The following is a 22858-nucleotide window of genomic DNA, read 5'->3' as shown; positions in this document are numbered from 1 at the left end:
CAGCGGTCAAGCAGCTGTGGGCAGTTCCAGCGGGACTCCAGACAGTCGGTCACTGTTTGCTGTCAAGTCTGCAGCAGAGAGGAAAAGAGGGAGAGAAAGAAAAGGAAAAAAGAAATGGGTTAGGCCGGCAAGCGAGCTTAAAGCAGAACACGACGAGATGCACGCCGCCAAAAAGGATTTCTGATGGTTTGGACCGTGCTTTTACTGCACTGGAGTGTGACCACTATGTGAAGCATTTGAGCTGCCATGTGAAACCCAACACTGAACAACTATTTAAATGTTGAGCTGATGTGGAAAAACACAGTTTAGTTTGGTTAGGGAGATTTTCAGCTTACAGGACATGTTGGCTCACCAAGTTGGTCTAACCAGAATCTTAAGTGTTTCTGACAAACACTCTCAACGTTGATGATTCATAGATTCATAAGCAAAAGGTTTTATGACGATTGTAAAAAAAAAAAAAGCAGCTGCAGTTTCACATCCTTATGCTTTGTGTAGGTGCAGTTGCTCTTGTTTTAGAAAAAGAGTAAAGTCATTTCCAAAGAGCTTGAACGTTAAGGTGGGTGTTCATGGGTTCAATACTGTAAACATGAAGTGTGTGTTTATGTGCAAAATCTGTGGGTGTGGTACAAAGACATAATTTTGGGTGGTGTTTATACATTTTTGGTGTTATAAAACCTGTAGGCCTCCCTGCTTTACTATCAGATGTAAGATTTTGGGAAGTTTAACGCTTGCTTTGCACATTTTGGCGGTGATGTTTGGCAACTGTTCAAGTAAAACAGAAAAATATGAACATTAGGGATCATGGGTTATGCTTCCTTATAAGTTTTCACACTCCTTTTTTTCCTTTTTCTCATGTTAAAACTACAAACTTAAATGCATTTTATTAAGATTTTATGTGATTAAACCAACACATGGTGTCAGATTTCTTTAGAAAAGGATCTTAACTGTGGTGTCCTTTTTTGTTCAAACGCGTTGCCTTCAGAAGTCCCCTAGTTAGTAAATAGAGTCAATTTTGTGTCATTTACTTCCAGTATAAATGCAGCTGATTTATAAAAATGCATCACAGTGAAGGCCAAGAAACACATCAGACAGGTCAGGGAAAAGGCTTAAAGCACAAATGTTCAATCCAGGAAAAGAAATTGGAAAAAGTGTGACTTAATCACAAACTTAAGGCAAAACATGGATATTGACCTGGCTGACTGTCAGGATATTTTGAAGGTTTTCAGTTTCACATTATGTTGGATTGTCGACATAAAACTTATTGTGGATTATTTTATTGGAGGTCATTAATTGGACACTTGTGGATGTAAAAACACAGTTTTTGTTCGAGATGGATCTAAGACGACAATGATATGAGGCTTTGAACAATGACTCAGACATTATTTTGCATTTCTAATTGGTTTGACAAAAGCATTTACTGTGTCTACAGTTGTTATTGTATCGTTGATTGGAAAACATAATTGGAATCTCAAGAATCTTAGCTTTCCAATGATGTACATAGAAAGGGTGTTGCAAAGTAAATGTGCAACATTGTTATGTCTTCTGGGCAGGACAGAGAAGAACGGCATCAATTAGGCATTCCATAAATTTGACATATTTGATGAAAGTCACTGTTTTTTGGCTTTTTTGGACGATATTTTGGACATTTCCAAAATCCCATAGTACCCATGACGATGGCAGTAAAATGCAATGCTACACTCCAGCTGTGGTTGAACTGGGAAATCCCAACTTCCCAGTTGCAAAAATCAAGTAGAATGCCCTTCAAAGTTAGATTTCCCAATGGGATACTGGGAGCAACGCCGACAAGAACCAGTTATGACTCATAAGGTGGAAATTGCGTTTCAATATGGCCGCTCTTCACATGACCAGCAAAATGTGGCATTGACTTTAGATTTATATGAGTGCATCTAAAACCAATGTCACAACTGCAATTATAAACTGAACAAATTAAAAGTAGTGTTTGTTTATTGAAAGTAAAGCATAAAATTATGTTTGTTGGAGATATTGCAAACAATGTTTATGGGTGTTGAAATTCTGACTTCTTAACTAGAACGCTGCTACGTTTGACGTCAAATCCAGGTCCATAGTCAAACTTTCCAGGTAACTGGAAAGCACCATTAGTCAGAGTTGATGCAAGAATGGGTGGAGCTATTGAGAGTGAAATCCTGGAAGAAAACCATTTCTGCAAAAATTCTCAAAGATCACTTTGAAGAAGGGACATTACCCTAACAATGCCGCCAGTCAGGTGCAGCGAGTGAATTGCAGAGTACAGCTGGAAGTCTGCTGCCCAAATCATTAGCTTGATTTATTCAACAATGTTAGAAAGATCACATGTGAAGCTGCAGTACAACAGAAATCCTGTCTGAACTAGCTTGCAGGCTTCGCCTCATTAATGTGTTTAAATGGCCTGAAGTCAAGGCCGAAATCTAATTAAGAATCTGCCTGGAAAATTGTTCACAGACTCTCACCATCAAATCTAATGGAGATTGAGCTAATTTGTAAAGAACAGTCGACAAAATGTCACTATCTAGATGCTCAAAGCTGGTAGAAACATACCAGAGAAGTAACTGCAACTGCTGAAAAAATGGTTCTGAATGCAAATTATTTACTAATTTGGTGCCTTTTGAAGGCAGTTATTTAGACAGGATTTTATTTAAGTGTATCATGGTTTTTAAAATTCTTGGTGCATGAATGCATTTTGCAGGGCATTGCATTAAGATTCTACATCTGTGGGAAGAACTCAGTTTAAGTGAAAATGTTGAGTGACTTCTCAATGTGTAACTAAATTAAAAGCTTTTGGAGTTTCTGAAAAACTGAAACCGAACTCAGTAAGAACTGCAGGCTAAAAACTCTTGCTATAAAGAGAAACCACACTGAGGCAGCAGTCACAGTAACTATATGGTGGAAAGCAGAAATAGATCACACAGCTGTAGGGGTTGTTCTGTGCTATAACATGGTGGAAACCCACTGGGCTGCATGTGATGTCTTAAAAACCAGTTCAGAAGGTTAACTTGCAAAATGTGGTTCCACGGGATTAGATCGTATAGTTTGAGTTGTCTCTCGCCTAGTTTCCTTGTGTTACTGTGAATGTGTCACGGGTAGGTGTGTGTGTGTATATATGGCAAGCCAGAGGTATGTGTGGGACATGCTGCTGAGCGGTGGGGGAGGGGAGATCCCTGTAAGAAGTCAGCAGAGACGGCGAGAGAGAGAGGAATGTGGGCAGCTGGTTTGTGTCTGTCATTGCAACACAGAGAGTCTACAGTACTGAACTACATACACACACACCGTGATGAAAGAGCGATTTATTTGGACCTGCAGAGGGGGTGTTCGGGCCGGTAGGGCAGGCTCCAGGAAGCTCGGAGGCTGATATCTCAACTACTTGGACAAGAAGTCCAGATTGCCCAGTTGCCAAGACCCATACGTTACGTTACAAAAATATATTGTTGCAACTGGAAGAGGAGACACAAACCAATTAAATATGGTCAAAGTTAGGAGGACTGAGGAACAGATGAACTTTGGTGATGCAAGTTAGCTTGTGTCCAATTGTTCTTATTGGACTTTAAAAACGTGAAGACTTGAGTTTCCCCCCAAAAATCTAGCTAAGCCTGGTGGTGGGGGCCACAAGTTGCCCCACCGTGTTTTTGTGTTAAAAAAACTTTTAAAATCTGACAGGAAATTCTGGAAATAAACCATCAACAAAGAAAATACTGCAGTGAATTAAATAGAACTAGTCTTCTTGTAGGGTATGTATGCATAATCAAATGTCATTGTCTTTTTATTGTATGCTAAAGATAACTGATGTTTTATTGTATATTAATCTTAACTTGTCTTTGCTATAACTGTTACTAGTGTATATACCGTATATTTTTTAAAATCACTTAAAATAAACAATGCTTAGCCTGGCGGGGCAGGAAGTAAAGCCTGATGGCCCGCCAGGCTTATAATACAATGGGGTAAACTGCTGATGATCAACCTGTTAAAGCTGCATTATGTTAAGATTATAACCTTGATTGGAATACATTATTGAAATCTCAAAGTAATTGCAAAAACACCGTACAATGTTTTTATGTGTTGTGGGCGGGACAGGAGAAGAAGACTTCCAATTAGGCCTTCCACAAATCTGACATCTACAACTCTTTAAGAAAATTTTATAATCTGACTCACAACAACTAATTTCCTTTCTGGGTCATGTAATGGTTAAAGAACGGGATACAAAATGTTTTGTTTATAGGCACAAAATGGAAGGAAGTTGATTTGAAACCCAAATAAACACGAGTAAACTGACAAAAACTGCCTAAACAACCATTATGTCATTTTGGTTGCTAGCCACGTTACCGCCTAACCACTTCATACTTTTGCAATTTTGGTTGCTTTGTCCCAGACTTATCTGTATCGGCGATGATAGCTCGTGATTTAGATCCTTTCCTACTGTAATCCACTGTAAGAAAATATGAAATATGGTTAAATTACTCCAATAAATAATGTACATTAGCAAAAAGTCAAATAATGTACTGGTTGATTAAGATTTTAAATGTTTTGTAATTTAAACATAATATTTTATGTTTTGTTGTTTTTGTATATGTAAATTTTGCCTTCATCAAGTTATGTATCCACCAGAGAAATAAGTTTAATGTCAGTTGGTAAATTATGGTTTGTTTTAAGTCCTAAATGCCTGAAGGTTGGCGATAAAAATACGAGATTACAACATTTAGGCCAGTTAAATTCTGGCAGCAGCCATAACATTGTTTTAATCCATTCAAAATTAAACTTTTATTGGTTAGAACATTTATGGTTTGCCAAATAATGATCTGTAGACGTTAGCTAAAGTCGTGCACCATTCCCTGATGGTTCTAGTTATCTGGGTGGATGAAGTAAATAATACTGCAGCTATTTTTTAATAAAATTAGCTTACAAGTGGACCATTAAAACCCATTTAAGATTTATACTGTTTGGTGTTTGTTGCAACACAATCCCTGCTATTACATTTAAAGTGAGATAAATGGATAAAGGATCAGGATACTTTTCCTGAAAAAAAACAACATATTGAGCCAACAACATTTCCCTTTTGATCAAATTGATAGTGCATTAAAGTGTGCAGGACATTATTATGTTAAGAGTAATGGGGAGAAAAACCCTAATCCATTTGCAAGCTGCATGATTTTATCTGATACTCACCGTCATTCTGTTCTCTGATCTTTGACCAACCGTCCATGTTAATAAGATACTCAAATACTGCTGGCCATTTCTGCCACAGGTGTTACACTTCTAGCAGCTGCTTATAATTTCACATTATTATGTTCAGCTGCTCTCATTAGGATGTCCTGAAAGCTTCCAGTTGGCAGCAAACAGCCTGTAGGGCTCTACACTCTCCAGATTTCATTCTGTGTAAAGTGAAAGTGATGTATTCATTTGTAAATATGTTCCTTTTTCACACCACGGGTTTCTTGTTTGAACAGGGCTTTAGACATCTGTAACCCGACTCAAACATGGGAAATAAATCCCGTCCTATTGTCAGCAGCCATGTATTTACTTTACAGCGTACACAAAAGAGCTGAGGTCTTGTCCAGTAACTCATCGCCTCCCTGGGGAAATATCCCTTCAAAAGATGACTGTGAAACCGGATGGCATTACCTTCAGGCTGTGGAAAAACACTGTTTAATTATTAAGACATCCAGGACATTTGGGCCAATTTTCTTTATTTGTGACAGGACTATTAAAACCAGACTGAGTCAACAAGAGAAAAGAGGATTTCAGATGTCTGCTTAAGCAAAAAACATGTTTGTAGGTTTATTACTTCCATTTGTGTCTCAACTGCTTCTGAAAACAGCCCAAGTTTTGAGCCACAATTAGGGCACTCAACCGTCACCTAGCAACCCCAGCAGAGTTCCGCCCGTTACCTAGCAACCCGAGCGGAACTCCAGCACATTTGGTCAGCTGGTTTTACTGCTCTACGCTCTATGCAATGGCTTCTGCAGAAGACAAAGGTTTTGTTGTTGAGTTACCATCCAGAAACTACTAGCTGAATTCTGGTTGGTTGTACAGGAGGCTCTACTTGTGCTTTTCAATTGTACGGTTGTATAATTGCGCATCTGTTTGCAGACATTTTCACAAGAAATGTGCATGTTGAGTTGGGGGGCGTGGCCAGCAGCACCTTATTTGGATTTAAAGTGACAAGATGCCAGAAAACATCTCATTCTGAGAAGAGCTGACTAAAATCTTATTATCTAGGAATGATTTTGTACAAACACAAAAGTAATGAAAATGTTTTGTAGCACATAGACCAACCCTAACATGATCAAGGAAGCATAACAGATGACAGTGGTGTGTTTGCTCTGTTGCCTTGCAGCCAGAAGGTCTTGGGTTTAAATCCTGTTCTGAGTTCTTCCTTTGTTTAGGTTTACATTTAGCAAAACTGAATTTCTTTTTTTGTTGCTGCCCAACTGAACGCTGGTAAACTTCAGCACCTTGAACGAGCTTCGCTTAGGAATTTTTACAACACTACCTCCAACATTTGCTGAGACACATTCTTTAAAGCACAAAAGCCAACTTCATGGCAACACTGTGGAGAAGTAAAGTATCTGTAAAATGAGAACTAGTTTACCTTTAAGGCACAAAAATGTACACAGTATCCATCTTCTGGATGTTGGGCATCAAACTAAAACACTTTGTCTGCTTATGTGGCTAAATATCATTCTGTGTTGAAACACATTTATCAGATAGAGGTGATGATTCAGTTAACTTGCTTTAGAGGTTGGGAGTAGTTACTGATCCTTAGCACAGAGCTCTGATATTGATACTGTGTACCAGATGGTAGGGAGGTAAACAGTTTGTGCTCTGGGTGGCATAGATCACTTCAGACCTGCCACACTGACAACATGTGTGGCAGGAAGCTGACGACTATCTGCCTTCTGTTGGTGGACTGAGCTGTAAAACCAGGGAGACAGTTTGCTGTTTTCAGAAGCACACAACACGAACCTTTTCATAATTGTCCTATACAAACATACAACGACGTATTAGTGCCATTGTAGGTAGAAAAAGAGGAATAAATGTCTGGCAAAAAATTCAGACATTTTTTTTAGATTGATCTCAGAAGTTTTCTAGAAAAAAGCTGAAATCCTTCAGCTTGAAAATGTGGTAGGAAAAACAAACATTTTGAAATTAATTAAAAGGAAAAAAATTTAGGAAAAACTAGGATTTTTTTAGCATAAAAAGTAAAAGATTTTCAACTTTAGAAAATTTTCTGAATTTTAAAACTAAAAAATTTTTGACTTTTGAAACTTTTTCTGGAATATTTTTGGAGAATAATTTTAAAATGTGACTTTTTCTCTAGCAAATGTTTTACTTTTAAAATTCAGAAATTTCCACGTTTTTTCTTGAAAATTTTTGTTTAATGTAAAAATTTCAGCGTTATTTTGTTGGGAGCAAATCTTTGTTGCAAATCTTCAACTTTTGAAGCTTAGAAATTTCCTTGTTTTTTTTTTTAGAAACATTTCTCATTAATCTCAAAATTTCTGATTTTTTTATAGCAAATCTTTGACTTTTCAAGCTCAGAAATGTCAAAATCTTTTTATCTCAAAATTTTGAGATTAATCCCCACCTTTTTTGTCTAAAATGTCCCTAATAAGCCATTTTACAAGCAGCATCGTGTTTCAGTAGAATTTATGTGATCAAACAATCTCAAGTGGAACATCTGGGAAGTGGAAGAAAAATGTTTTTTATGTTATTTTAATAAATAAATTAATAAAATAACATGTTGCGTTAATTCTTTTTCATCCCATATCAGTTAATATTTAACACAAACCTTTGCTGCAATAATAGCTCCATCCTTGCAGTATGTTTCTACCAACTTTGCTCATTTAGAGATTGGACGTTTGTGCTCATTTTATTTTGCAAAACAGGCAAACTTCAGTCAGCCACAGATATTTAATTAAATTAGAGCCATATTTTAACTAGGCCATCTGTCTGTTTTAACTTCTTAAATGTTCTCTTCCTGGATTACCCAGCATTTAGTTTTATCTTCCCATAAACTCTTCCCCACAGCATAAAACCTTCACCACCATGTTTTATTGTTGAGGTGGCGTTTTCATTTAGTGTTCATTTTCTGCCAAAAAAGTTGCATTTTGGTGTCATCTGATCACCACACCCTTTTCTACATTTGTTGTGTCCATTACATGGCTTGGGGCAAACTACCAACAGGACTTCTTATGTCTTTATTTCAATAATGGCTTCCTTGGTACTTTTCCAAAAAAAAAGCCCAGTTGTCATGCCAACCAATTCTCTCACCTGAGCTATCAATCTCTTCAGGCCGTCTAGAGTTACCATGGGCCTCTTGGCTGCTTCTCTATTTGATGCTTTCCTTGTCCAGCCTGCCAGTTTAGGTGGACGAACTTGTTTTGATAGCAGTTTTCCTCCAGTGTGGCCCTGAATTTAATAGGCCTGTCGCAGTAAATCAATTAATCGCATGATAAATTTCCATTTGTATGGTTGCTTGTCTCTTTCTACCAACAACTGGATGACTCATCTCACCCCTTTTTCAGAGGTCATGTTTGTTTACAAAAGCAGCGTTTCCATTGGCCATACAGTATAAATGCAAAATTTAACATTTTGAAAATAAATTTTGAAACAACTCTCGTTTTCCAATAATAAGTTTTGGTGCAACGATGAAAGGATTTTAGGCTGTATTGAAGCTACTTTATTTTGCAAAACTGCAATGGAGAGACATTTTTCACAGTAAACCAGATGTTGCTACTGGTGGAAACCACAAAGAAGAAGACAATAGGAAGTAGCTGGATGATGGCGAACTATGTTTTATCATGATTTATCACACAAACAAATGTATTCACGTAAGATTTAAATTTCTTATTTAATGGAAACAGCGCAATCGCAAAATTGTGGGGGTTTTTCGACATTAGTGCGATATATATTTGTAATGAAAACACTGCTAGAGTTCAGTGTTTATGTTATTTATTGTTTTGTTTATGTACTTTGGACATTTAAAATGTCTTTCAGTTCTTGTGTTAAATGTTTATTAGAAATGAACATTTATTTATCTTTATTATATTCATTAACGTCACATATAAATGTTTAATAACATGTAATGTCCCACATATTAAAAAACTAAACTTGAAACAAATAAAGGAGCCTTTCTGTCATGTACTCACATGGACAAAACATTTATCTACGTAATTTATGATATGAATAAACTTTCTTTTCAAATCTGCAGATATTTCCTTTGTTTTGTTCTCATTTAAGATGAGCTGATAGTTCCCACACCATCTGAGTATATTTTACAGTGTTTATGTTAACGAACCGGCACAGATCATCAGTGATGTGCATACTAAAGTTGAAGCTCTGCAGGGATCTGGTGTCTCCTGCAGCTCCCCGTTGTCCAACCTCCTGTCTTTGGTCTTGCTGATGTTACTGTGGGGGAAGTGGTTCACATTCAGAGTATTTATACTTACTAAGTTACATTTATTAGAGTAACTTTTTGGAAAAAAATTACTTTTACTACGTTGTACTTTTTACTTTTACTTGAGTAATTTTATTGTGAAGTATTTCTACTTTTATTTCTGGATTTTCTACCCATGAAAAACAAACTTTTTTAAGTCAAAAATTCACCAGACACAGACACACACCTGCAGTTTGTGTTAAAGTTTAATGAGTTTTTATAGAAAGAAAAACTTAGGAAAAACTTTTTTTATCTGAGCTTTTTTTTTTTATATCAAAATTATTGTAATTTTCATCCTTAAAATGTCAAAATTTCCACTTTATATTTTGTCCATCTGATGATACAAATTTTAAATATTAAATCGATAATAATATGGTTAGTTACTCAGTACTTGAGTAGACTTTTTACCAAATCTTACTTGAGTAATTTATTGGATGGCTACTTTTTACTTTTATTTGAGTTATCTTATTATAAAGTGTTTCTACTCTTACTTTAGTAAAATTTCTGGATGCTTTACTCAGTAACTTATGAGCTTTTTTGTTTTTTACCTAAAATTCACCAGACACAGACACACACCTGCAGTTTTTATTAAAGTTTCATAAGTTTTTTATTCAAATAAACTCATTTGGAAAACAAATATTTTGTCTTGTTATTTTTTGTAACTTATGTGAGTTTTAGTCATTTTTGTCCTTATAATCCCAAAATCTCCACTTAACTTTATATTTTGGTCCATTTGATGGTGTAATTAAATATTAAATCAATGATAATTTGATCAGTTACTTAGTACTTTTCACCAAATACTTCTGTACTCTTACTTGAGTAATTTCCTGGATGGCTGTTGAAGTAGTTCTACTCTTACTTGAGTATATTTTTTGGGAACTCTGTCCACCTCTTCACTTTGCGCTCACTCACTTAGTAGCTCAAACTTCTTCACTCTGTCGGTGAGAAGCAGGTCTTTATTTTTCCTGTTTTGGACAGGAAGTGAACAGGCCAGATCAAGTCAACGCTCAGGCACTACAGGATTGTTGGCTGTTGTGACTTCCTACAAATCTGTCAGCATAAACAGCCGAGGAGTCCTATGCTGAACTGGTTTGTCTGGTTTAAGCAGCAGAATGGAAATGTGTCTTCCCTGAGGCAGGGAAGGAGAAACTCTCACAGCAGCAGCATGTTAGCATAAAAGCTGCCTGAGCATGCAACTTCTCCTAACAACTGATACCATCTCAGTTCATTTTTCTGCTTGTGGAGGAATGCAAATCCCAAGCAGAAGAAAGGCTGAACTCTCAAAGGAGGTGAAGGACTATTAGATTTCAGGTGATAAGACATTTCTACCTCCTATAGGAGAGCTTGTGTTATGCTAATGTTGCTATAAGAGAACACCATCCTATAGGTTTAGAGCTGCCACTATACACTCTAAAAATAAATTTGGAGCACATTAAATATTTTCTGTTGAAGTGAATCACTTTAAATCAGACGTGATGGCTTAAAATAATGTAATTATAGTTTATTTTGGTGAAATTTCAGCATTATTTAACTGGAGAAAGTTTTGTTAGTTAGTTAGTTAGTTAGTTAGTTAGTTAGTTAGTTAGTTAGTTAGTTAGTTAGTTAGTTTCGTGTCTGGAAAATGAGCTGTTTCAAAACCTCTGGAATGTAACATAACAAATCAGAAGGCACTGTGCCGTTGCCTAGTAACCACAGCTAGACCAGCCCGTTACCTAGCAACCCAAGTGGAGCTCCAGCACATTTCCCAGCTTGTTTTAGAATAGAATACACTTTATTGAATCCAAGGGGAAATTGCTTATTAGTTGACGAGCTGCTCCATCCTAAGTCTTAAATATTAATAATAGAAATATAACTATAAGAGATACCTAAGAGTGACGTAAGTGATTCAATATGAGAAAATAAAAGTAAATAAATAAATAAAAAGCAAGCACATGCAAATATGATATATGAATAATCTACAAATGAGTGCAGAGAAAATTAAGATTTAAGTTATTCAGTTACCGTTGTATGTAATGTACAATGGCTGCTGGAAAAGGCAAGAGTTTTTTTGTTGACTTACCATTCTGAAACCACTGGCTACATTCTTGTTGGTTGTGCAGGAGGCTCTAATTCTGCTTTTCAAATATGTACAATTGTATAGTTGCACATCTGTTTGTAGAAATTTTCATGTGCAAGTCTAAATGTTAAAATGATTATCTAAGAGTGATTTTGTGGACTTGCTGGGGCGCTTTTGAGTATTTTTCTGCTGTATAACACGTGTGTTTACATTTAATCCTCCGTTTTATCCACATGTTGATATTTGTTACTGTGTTTGAGACCCAAAATCCTTAGAGTTTGAAACCCTTTTCCAAACTGATTGATGCGCCCGACTTTGTTTCTCATCTGCTCTTAAATATTTTGAGATCAGATAAAAGAGAGGAAGGAAGTAAAGGAACGAGGAACAAAAACATAGAACTCTAATTTCCTTTTTCCATCCTTAATTCTGACTTAGCTGAGATTTCATATTTTTCAGACTTTTTTTTTTTTCTCAGACAGCGTTTGATCCCTGTTAGCAAATTGTTGCACTGGTTTTACTGGTTACATTCTAACAATGAAGATGCAGGAGAATGTGACGTGCCAGTGTGTGTGGTTAAACAATGGCAAGAATGATGACCGCATGAGATTACATCATAGGAAAGCAATGTGAAATATCCCCAAAAAATTGACTTGGAGTTCTCTTACTTTATCAGCTAGAAGGAAAATACTGAAAACAAAAAGACGTGGCTGCAGAGGAGGTTTAAAGTGAGTTAAATGGTGAGGCAAATCTGTTATTTTCCCCAGTATACACAATGTCCTGGTGTTTTACTTACCCTCCCCCACAGAGCACACAAAAGTCTTTGAGGTGACGTGCTAATTGATGCAAAGTAATGGAGGAGGAGAACTCACAATGGCTGCCCCACTAAGCTTTACATAAACTTATTTTTCTTTTACGGCAACAAAACCTATCAAAAAATATGTTCTTTTTTTTTTTTTGGTAATATTTAGTGGAACCAAACTGAGGAGAAATCCAAGGAAAAGTCTGAAGAACATGAGGAGGAGGGGAAGACGGGGTTGACCTCCTGTGGGTCCGGGGTCCCCACACCCAGCTGTGGTCGTCACCTCACACTGCAGGATACACACTCACACACGCACACACACTCACCACAGCGATTGTCGCTCTGTGGGAGTTTGACCTGAGCCAGATGGCCACCATTCTCCACCTTTTATGACTCTCCGTTTTCCTGTCATGTTATCTCACTAAACTAAAATTTTTCACACCTAAAAAAAAAAAAAGAACCAAAGATTCAGAATACACTTTTCTGGGATGGATCCGTTTCAAGACAGCGCTAGTCTTTCATTGCAGTGTGAAGGAGGTGAACAACACTAAATCAATTATCTATCAGTTAACATGCTGCTTTTATGGATGGCTGTGATTAACGGAGAGTAAATAAATCAAACATGTCAACTCTAGCAGCCAGGAGCAATGTGGTGACTGACATGGTTTTCTGCAATTTGCCTAAGTTATACTGAGCTGGACACAGTTTCAAATTGTTTTATCAAAAGTAGGAGAAAAGAGCAGATTACAATCAGCTTCATTCTTCATCATTTGGTCTCATCAGAGGTGGATAGAGTAGCCAAAAATTATACTCAAGTAAGAAAAGCAATAAAAAAAAGGTTAAAAGTAGGCCGGTTGTGCCAGAATGTATTGATAAAACCTGTTCACAAACTGTTAAAGTATCAATGAATTCTTCAAATTAAATTATATTAAAAATATTTGTAATATTTCCAAATTAGCACCACACTTGCATTTATTTATGTCGGTAGATGCTACTTTTTATTACTAGCTGAATAGATCATGGACTAAAATCTGACATCAATTAAGGTTTAGGCAGCTGTTTAGTAAGTATCAAGTAAAAAGGTTTTTGATAATTTTTGAGAAAAATCTGCAATAAACTACCAATTATGTACTAATGCGAAAAAGAGCAGGGATTTGTTGATTTTGCATGAATTTCCCTGATAATTTGCAAGAGACTGGAGAGATTGCAAATTATTATCTATTGTATATAGATATAATTTGGCAGTAAACAGATAAAAATTACATTGATTTGATTGATAATGTATTAGTTTAGCACATTTAGTGTTTAGACTAAAACTCACAAGGAATCATAAAAAGCTATGGTGGGCCGGATCTGGCCCACGGGCCTCGAGTTTGACACATGCGTGCTAGATGATCCTCCACTAGCCATGTGATCTGACAAATACTTTGATATTAATGCAGATAATAACATTATTAATGTGACATTTGTCATATAAATATTGCTCAATAAATGCTGGAAGTTGTTATTCATTTATGTTGGTTCTGCAATCCCAGCTTCATGCATCTAAAACTCACGATTTTGGCTATTTTACTGGTGTAAAATTAGAAAGTGTTTTCTTTTGTGGAATAATATGCATTCCAAAGCACATTGCCAAATTACAGCAGAACAGTTCACCAAACAAAAAGTCAATATTCATTTGTTAATATATACAATCCAGGCTTAAATCCAACAGAAAACCTTTGAGGTGATTAGCTTTTTTATGTTCCTTGCCAATAAAAGTAAGAGGGAACATTAAATGAAGCACAAGAGGGCTAGACTTTTGGATTTAATAGCAATTTTCACAAATGCCAACCAATTTATTTACATTTTGTAATTGTTTTTCACTTACCGTACTATTGTTCTGAGGAATAAACTCCACCTTAAACCCCATGACAGGTGAAACAGCCCCAGTTTTCCACCAGGAAGTCATTTAGTCAGTTCCAAGAACCTGAAACACTGAGATGCACTAATTTAATTTATTCTATATGCTATTAACTTAATTAAATATTTAGAGCAGATGTTTGTTTGGTTTATTGAAGAGCCAGTAAACCACTCATCCTTAAAACATACAAACATTTACTAACCCAAGAGCATGAGCCACAGCGCACAAACCCACTTATCTATAGATTTCCTACATGTTCATTTGCTTCTTAAAGCCATTTGAATTAAACTACTTTATCTCAAATAAGTCTCTGATATTCATATTTTTATTAATACATGCTATTCTCCTAAAGCTCCTCCATGAAAGGCAGCTTTTTGCGTGTTTTCTGCTGAGTACGATCATGCCAAATTACCCAGTGCCTAAAATATTCTTTATCAAGCTCCAGACATGTGTTTTCAATGTTCTTTAAATATACTGCCTTTGCACACATATTCACACACAAAAATGCACACGCACAAGTATGATGCCAGATAGTTAAAAGAAAACCCCTCCCTTTACTCTCTGAGTCACAGTTCAGTACATCTCCATTTTGTTTTCTCAGTATTTGGCGTCAGAGAAATTTAACAGACATTTACTATGTTAAAACACGAAGCTTATTTGCTAAAATATTAAACTGTTACCGAAACTATTTTCACAAAGAATCAGAACAGCTTTACCACGGTAAAGCCACTGTAATAATTCTTGGAACAGAATATTTGCACAAAGTAAGATATCAGGCATCATTCATTCAAAAAGCATGAATGAATGAAGAGACGAACGTTCGTGTGAGCGCAGGACGCTGTGGTCAGTAAGCCACTCTTGCTGCGTCTCTGTGGCCTGGCTGTAACCCTGCATGGGTTTACCCACCCACACATGCACACACGCAGCCTCTGCAGCCTTGTAAACCTGGGTTGTGTTGTTTCCAGCAGCAGTAATATTTTACGAGAGCTTGGTAGGAGAAATACAGGCTGCTCAGGTCACGACATGAGGTTACAAGTGTGTGTGCTTTTGAGGGTTCTGTCGAATTTGGGTTTTTGTTGTTGGTTTTCTTCAGATGCCAAGTTACTATACGTGCAAACATTTTAAGTTTGGCATGCTCCAGATATTTTGTTTTCGAGAATGAGAGGCTTTATTGTAATCCTTTAAAACTGTTTTGAAAAGTTTTAAAGAGTGGTTCAAATGGGCAAATGAACAGCATCTGTAAGTCATGTCTTTGATAAAAATAAACACATCACTTACAAGATGCATCACTTTACTTAGTTTATCATATTAAATTAAATTAAACCTTTATTTAGCCAGATTAAAACCCATTGAGATCAAGATTTCTTTAACATGGATGACATAGTCAAGAAAGGCAGCAGCACACATCATAATAAACAACAGCAATAACAAAAATAGACACTAAAAATGTATAAAATGCAAACAATTTGACAAAAAAGTGTTGTGACACTAATAATGTAAAATGTAAAAACACAAGCACTGTTGACAAGATTTACCTTTGTTGTTCTATGAAGTTTTGTATAATATATCATTACAAATGAAAGCCATTAGCTTAGTTATGATACATGAAATATGTTATCTATTACTTTTAGCTAAATTAGCTAATAGCTAAATTAACATAGAATAAACATGTTAGCTATTAGCTGGTTCAGCACTGGCGTATAGCTAACTTACCATACGTTATGGTAATTTAGAACTAGTACAAAGAGTAGTTCATTCTCTTTGTACTCAGAAGTCGGATTTTATGAGTTACCGGTGGGAAATATACTAAAACTACCAGATCTAGGACATAAAAACAGCTTTTTGCATTTAAAATTTTGCGGCAGTAGCCAATATAAACTATGTACTATAAGGACCTTTGATGGTTTGTATTTCTTTAAACAAGAGGAACACACAGTGCTCTATATATATATATTGTATTTTACCTTCAAGTTAAGAGAAATGCATTGTTATTAGTTTGTATTGCTAATATCATTGAGCAAAAACAGCTGTTTCCTGAGATGTCATTACCAGGTTCCAAAACTTCTGTAATAGCTTTCATGGTAGCTATTAGCCCTTAGCCAATTAGCCTATAGATAACTGACTGTACATGATAGCCATAAGATTGTAAGAAGTTAACAAATAACCAACTTACAATTCATTAATCAATGTTATTTATCTGTACAGAGGTTGTTGGTGCTAAAATAATTTCTTATAAGTCTCAAACTGTATTTTCCTTGGTATTACAGGAATTTTTACCAAGCGTGGAGAATGTTTACTAAGCCTCGATGATTCAACTTATTAATAAAATCCCTTGATAACGGTCAGGTGTTGACAAAAGTGAGTGAAACTGGAGCCAAGTCCAGTTTAAAAAGTCCTAACCCTTTAGAGGCATTATTATTAAATAACCTTAAATGGTTATAAAGCACTCTTGGGATGATGAGGTGCACTGGTCTTGCACCTTATGTCAGATTTTAGATAAATGGTAACCAATGCTATTAATGACTACATAATTTCAGGCCCTAAATTTCTCACACAGCCCTCAGTTTCAAAGGTTCAAAACACTTTAGTTTTAGAATCTACTGATCTAATTGGTTTGTAAAAATCTGATCAGCTCTCAATTTTTAGTTTACACACAAAGACAATGTTAAAATTTGAGATGACCACACCCACCGTAATTGAAAGCATTTACGTTGACATTGAATATCAAATGACCTGGGAAAAAAGAAATGAAATAAGATCCTATCAGTAGCTACTGCCAGCAGCTGAGCTCTTTTAATGTTTAATGTTTGGATCCAACACAAGAAAAATATTAAATGTTCCTTGTCTGAAATACCAGCCGTTGCTCATTTTTTTCCCCTCTCTCTGTTTTAAGAGTTGTTGTAAAACTCTGAGCCAAAACCTGCTGGATGCTTTTATGTAGAAAACACTAAAATTGCAAATAAGAGCAAATCACGAACATGGGTAAATAGAAAAAGAATGGGGAAAAACAAAAGAAGAGACAACCATCGTGTGTGGAAGGAGGAGAGATTAACTTGTTTCTTCAATAATATTAAAAAAAAGAACTCATTTAAGCATTTATTATGCCATAGGCTTTCCCTTGTTAAAGTGCGTAAAACACAGTATTTCAGCTGACTTCAACCGTTTGGACGTCAGATTAGCTCAAAGCTGATCTTCAGTAATCACGAGGTCACGGCACCAGATGTAACCCGTCTGTGTTCGTCTCAGGTCCAGCAGGTCGGCTTCACGACAGACACATTCAGGTTCTCTGTATTTATTCTAACAAAAGAGGAAATCAAGCCGGTGGTTAACATCAGCCCAGCAGCTTCTGCCCCTCAGTTACAAACTGCAACAGAAAAAACGGGGGAGGAGCTGTCAGTTACCGGTTGCTACGGTAACCACCAACTGCCAACAGCAACGTAACAGAACGTAAAACACCAATAAATGTCTGGAGAAGCTTGTTGACTAAACAAAATAAATTAAAAAAATAAATACATTTTAACAAACATCTATAATATTGTTAAAACAAAACCCTGTTGCACATGCAGCTTCCTCAGTACAAATAAATGCACTTGGGGCGTGTGACATCATCCAAGATGGCGGCCATGCCACCAATACTTTATCTGTTCTAAATTGTTTAGTCAGAAATACCAGATTGGGCAAATTTAAACAAAATGTCTCAAGGATCCCAATCAACTCTATTGATAAGCAATTACGACCGTGTGCAATTGTTACCATTAACCATAAATGTATTCAACAGATTGGTCTTTTTTTTTTAAGCCAAATATAATGGAGTTAAGGGCTTTAAGTAATTTACACTATATTTGGTTTTAAGTAGAACATACAATTTATTGTTTATTTATCTCAACATATTGTAAGTATGTGTTATTTGAGAAAAGGAAACGTTTTTTATCTCAGGAGCTCTGGGAACTTCACGTTAAAAGTCCTGTTTGGACTTGACAGGTGATAACATGTTTTTATAAGATAAGAATGCATTGAAATGTGTTTGTACGTGTTTTGTTTTTCTAATTTTGGTATGTTTACTAACCTCCTGGGGGCCAGTGGGCCAAAGCCCAGTCTTAAAATTGTAGATTAGTCCTAATATCAGTAAAAATACAAAATGTGTGTCATTTTTGAAAAATAAAAGAAACCAAAAGTATCTTTATCAAAGTATACTCATAATAAACCTACAGTCTACAAGACTAACCTCAGTCGTCATGAAAAATCACTGATGATATTATGATTTATTACTTGTTGACAGACCAGATTTTTATGACAAATGCGTATTTCCACAGAACAATTTGTAGGAGCATTACATCAGAGAATCACCATCTGATTCATGCCTCCAACCATCACATCTTTTCCCAGTGCCTCTCTGTGGAAGTCATTTCTTTACGTTCCACAGTAGATTAAACTTTTTAAACATATTAGCCTCATTTGTCTTCATTTTGAAAAATATTTAGTTTAAATATCGCCAATTATGTTTGTTCTATTTAAGCAGAAACTGTTGCTTCCATAAATCTTGTCATTTTACCATTATCTAATATATCCTAGCTTAACATTGAACCTGAAAAAAGCAATGAGCATGAAATACTTCCACTTCTATAGTTTGTTTTATTTTTCCAACCACCAGTCATTTTGATGAAAAATTATAAAAATGCCTTAACTCTTATTCATTTAGTTTTGATTACCCATTGATTGGATCAAATCTTTATAGTTTAGCATTGAATGACAAGTATATACAAGTATTTCCTCCTGTTTATTGTCAAAAATGTGTTGTGTCCTATCTGGGTGCTTTGCAGCTCAAATGAATGAGACCTCTGCTGTTCAGATACATGCATTACTAGTCGATTGTGAAAAGCAAATAAATAACTCTAATGGATAATTATCTAATTTATTGGTATTCTTATACATGATACAATTTACAAAAATTAATTAAATGTTCAAAAATCTACTATTGGTATGGAAAATTTATATTTGTGGTTCAATTTCCAGGATAAAGTATTCATTTTGTTGTTAAAAATTAGAGCTGAAATGTTAATTTATTTATTATAAGCCATAAAAAATATCTAAAATATAACAAAAATGTTTTATCAGACTTTCAGGAATAAATCTTAGTGAAACACTATAAATAATACAGCATAATAAGAGTTTCTAAACAGTTTATCAGAACACAGTAAGATGTAAAATAGTAACGTTTTGTTTATTAAACAAAACATATTCTTTAAATTAAACATGTCCTTTAAATTAAAGGATATGTTTTGAGGTTAAATAATAATAATAATAGCCATAAGTCGTTTATTTATTTATTTTTTATTATTTATTTGTAAATCAAAATTGTGTAAATTAAGCTTTAAAAATAAGGCAGAAAACAAATTCAAAACTTTCTATTGTAATTTTAATTTTAACTTTCTATTTTAGCCTGATCCAATTAAGAATGTCACAGCTCTTGAAATTGAATCAGAGTATGCCCTCTTTCGTAGTATAGAATATCTCTACAACTGACGACAGTAATAAAGGCATCGGAGTGGGACCTCTTTCGTACACCATCGCTTTTCTGTCACAGTCTCATCCTCACATCTCACCTCGCGAGAAGGACCTCGCTGCAGCAAAGAGAAAGGGGCGGGACGGACCACTGTCAGTCACATACCTTATATGGAAATAGGACCATTGAACTCCGGATGTGAAGGGGGCGCTATTTCCTATATTATCCGCGGTCTCCCGTTTTTATTTTCTTTTGAAATCTGTGATACATCTTCACTTTTAGGAAGGATTTTCACTCTCAGCATGTACTTGAACTTCTCTCTTTTATTTACTTCAGCGCAGCTCACAGTTCTTAAATTCTGTAGTTGTACTTCTAAATCTGCTCCTTAGTTGCATCTTTTCGGGCCTGATACTGCCCCTAGTGGCATGGGGGTGGTAACACAACCAATATAATTACATCACTAAATCAGAATACCACAAAGTCTTTATAATTTATTATTAATTCTGGCATTACTGGAATCGTAAATGATAAAGTCCCTCACAAAACACCATACATTTTCATTTCCTTTAGGAAGTAGAGCTAATTAATTGACATAAACAAGACCTGAAAGTAATTCCAGTTTCACTTGATGACCAACCTGTTGAAACTGTGGCTGATTTTAAATACCTCGGGTCATTCCTGGACAGTCAGCTCAGTTTTGCTGAAAACACTGGCTATATTTTTAAGAAATGTTTTCAGAGACTCTACCTTTTTAAAACACCCAGTGATCTTGGGGATAGGTAGAGGTTGTTGAGTTAAAATGTTAAAACTTAACATTTTTGGCTCATCTCAAGTTTTAACTGTTGAGTGTTTTAACTTTTCATCTTTTCAGCTGGTTTGGTCACATGAGCTGCAGACAAAAAGACAATCTTTTAAGAATACTTTCAATGGCAGGTAAAATAACAGGTAATAGTTTGAGCTCATGAAGGCGTTATTGTGTTCCTCTGGTAACTATAGAACATCTATTAAAAGTCATTTATTGACAGTGCAATAATTATCCTTAGCCAAACTAAATGATAATATTTACCTATAGCATGCTAAGTGTTTTACTCAATGCACAAATTGTTGATATTGTGATTCTATGAATGAGTTTTATTTTATCGTTTCAGAGTTGAAGAAAAATTTCCACCTTGGAAGACTAAATAGTTTAACCATATTTTTTCCTATATACAAGACTCTACCAACAAAAAGTCTCAGAATAAGATAGTGTAACATTGTGTTACAATAGTAAGTAAGTAAGTAAACTTTATTTCTATAGCGCTTTTCACAGACCAGGGTCACAAAGTGCTGCACAAAGTGTAAAAAAAAGAATAAAATAATTAAAAGCAACATACAAAACAATAAAACACAGTATTAAGCTAAAAAGCAAGTTTAAAAAAGTGGGTCTTAAGTAGTTTCCTAAAAGTGTCTATACAATCCAGAGATCGAATGGTACAAGGTAGCTCATTAAAAAATAGCACAGTAAAAAAAAAAAAAAAGTGAATTATTGCTTGTATCTGTTTAACAACTCTGGTTATTCGTCTGTGAACTTAATTAATTTGTTTGTTATTTTTCTTTTGCTCAATTAAATTTCTTATGTATACATTGTAAATGGTATTTTTATTATAGTTGATCATGTTGTTTTTCATGTCTTATTTCTTTTGTTCCTCCTATAATTGATGGAGATATATAGATATCATTTATTATGTATAAATGTATTGTTTATGTCACCTAATTAGCTCTACATCCTGAAGAAAATGGAAAAATATGGTGTAAGAGAGAAGTTCAAGTACATGCTGAGAGTGAAAACCCTTCCTAAAAGTGAAGATGTATCACAGATTTCAAAAGAAAATAAAAACGGAAGACCGCTGATAATATAGGAAGTAGCGCCCCCTTCAATTCCGGAGTGTAATGATCCCATTTCCATATAAGGTATGTGACTGACAGGGTCCGTCCCGCCCCTTTCTGTTTGCTGCAGCGAGGTCCTTCTCGTCTCATGAACGCCAGTTACAGGTGTGTCGTCACCGCGATGTTTGTCCCTGCGCGGATTCCATCGCACAGTTTATCACAGTTTATCGTCCCTCCCAACAACATCAAGTCAACTTCTGCTTTCTGAACTCCTGCAGTGATTTAATCACTGCAATTCATTAGCTCGTCGTATCAGCGGTGGCAGTCACACTAGATTATCCGGACATACCGAAAGGCGCCGCGGCAAACAGCTTCTTCACTTCCAGCCGAGTTTGATGGAGTCGCTGGTAAGTTTAATTAGCCTGTTTAGCTTCGGTAGCTGCGCTAGCCGACAATATATTCGGCTGCCGAATATATTGAAAGAAATCGTTTACTTTCTATTGAATTAGCTGTGCGAATACAAAGAAGGTGGATAGACAGAGAAAAGGTTTATTTCTGGTGTCAAACTGTAATACGCATGTCCGTCAGCAAGTTCAGAGTGTTAATGACTTTAACAATAAACAAATCGAGCTGTTATAATAAATCAGTGGTGTGTTTACAGAGCATGCTGCATGAAGATAGGAGAGAGGACGATCATAAATCTGTTCCCTTCACTCTAACTCTGCAGAGTTTGAAAGGATAAAGACTAAACAAGACTATTCTGAATTCAGCAACTATTTACAAGATATTGCAAGGACGGATTTTAATGTTTTGGATTTGGATTTTGTTAAAATAATCATAAAAAATGATAGATTTGGTATGTAATTTAGTCCTCTTTACCTTTGCACTTAAAAAAAGGTAAACACACTCGCCTTCAGTCAACATCAGTATCAAAACAAACAATACAATGACTTTTTAGGGGGCTAGTAGGTACAGGAAAGTTTCACCATTTTGAATGCAACATGGCGACATCATGCTGCGTTCCAGTTGTACTCAGAACTGGGACATTCTGACATCCCAGTCACCTGGAAAAATCACTTGCGAGTCAAATTTCCCACCAGGAAATCGGGAACAACTGTGACTATCCTGAATATGTTTTGTGTTTCAATATGGCCGTTCTTCACATCAAAATAGTAAAATGTTTTTGGAAGCATGTTTATTTTACGAGATACACCCATAAGGGAAAATAAAGTAAAATCAATGCTACATGCAGAGCCTGCAGCTCTAATTAAAAATGGTTGCTT

The 22858-nt window shown here is 35.6% G+C and overlaps 1 protein-coding gene across 4 annotated transcripts in view; it reads left to right on the top strand.

Annotated features, from left to right (window-relative positions):
• LOC102219839 (alsin-like) overlaps positions 1-22858 on the top strand; it is a 77003-nt gene that overhangs the window by 21214 nt on the left and 32931 nt on the right. For 3 of the 4 annotated variants that reach the window (XM_023337248.1, XM_023337250.1, XM_023337247.1), the window contains exon 1: positions 21665-21982. The exons of the other annotated variant lie outside the window; for it this stretch is intronic. The gene's annotated coding sequence lies outside the window, so the exon portion shown is untranslated. Of the gene's footprint in view, positions 1-21664; positions 21983-22858 lie in introns of those variants that run through there. 4 annotated transcript variants of the gene reach the window in all.

Source organism: Xiphophorus maculatus, chromosome 7, assembly GCF_002775205.1.
Source record: "Xiphophorus maculatus strain JP 163 A chromosome 7, X_maculatus-5.0-male, whole genome shotgun sequence".
Lineage (NCBI taxonomy): Eukaryota > Metazoa > Chordata > Actinopteri > Cyprinodontiformes > Poeciliidae > Xiphophorus > Xiphophorus maculatus.
Note: the sequence above shows the minus strand (reverse complement) of the source record. Positions and strands in the feature narration are given on the sequence as shown.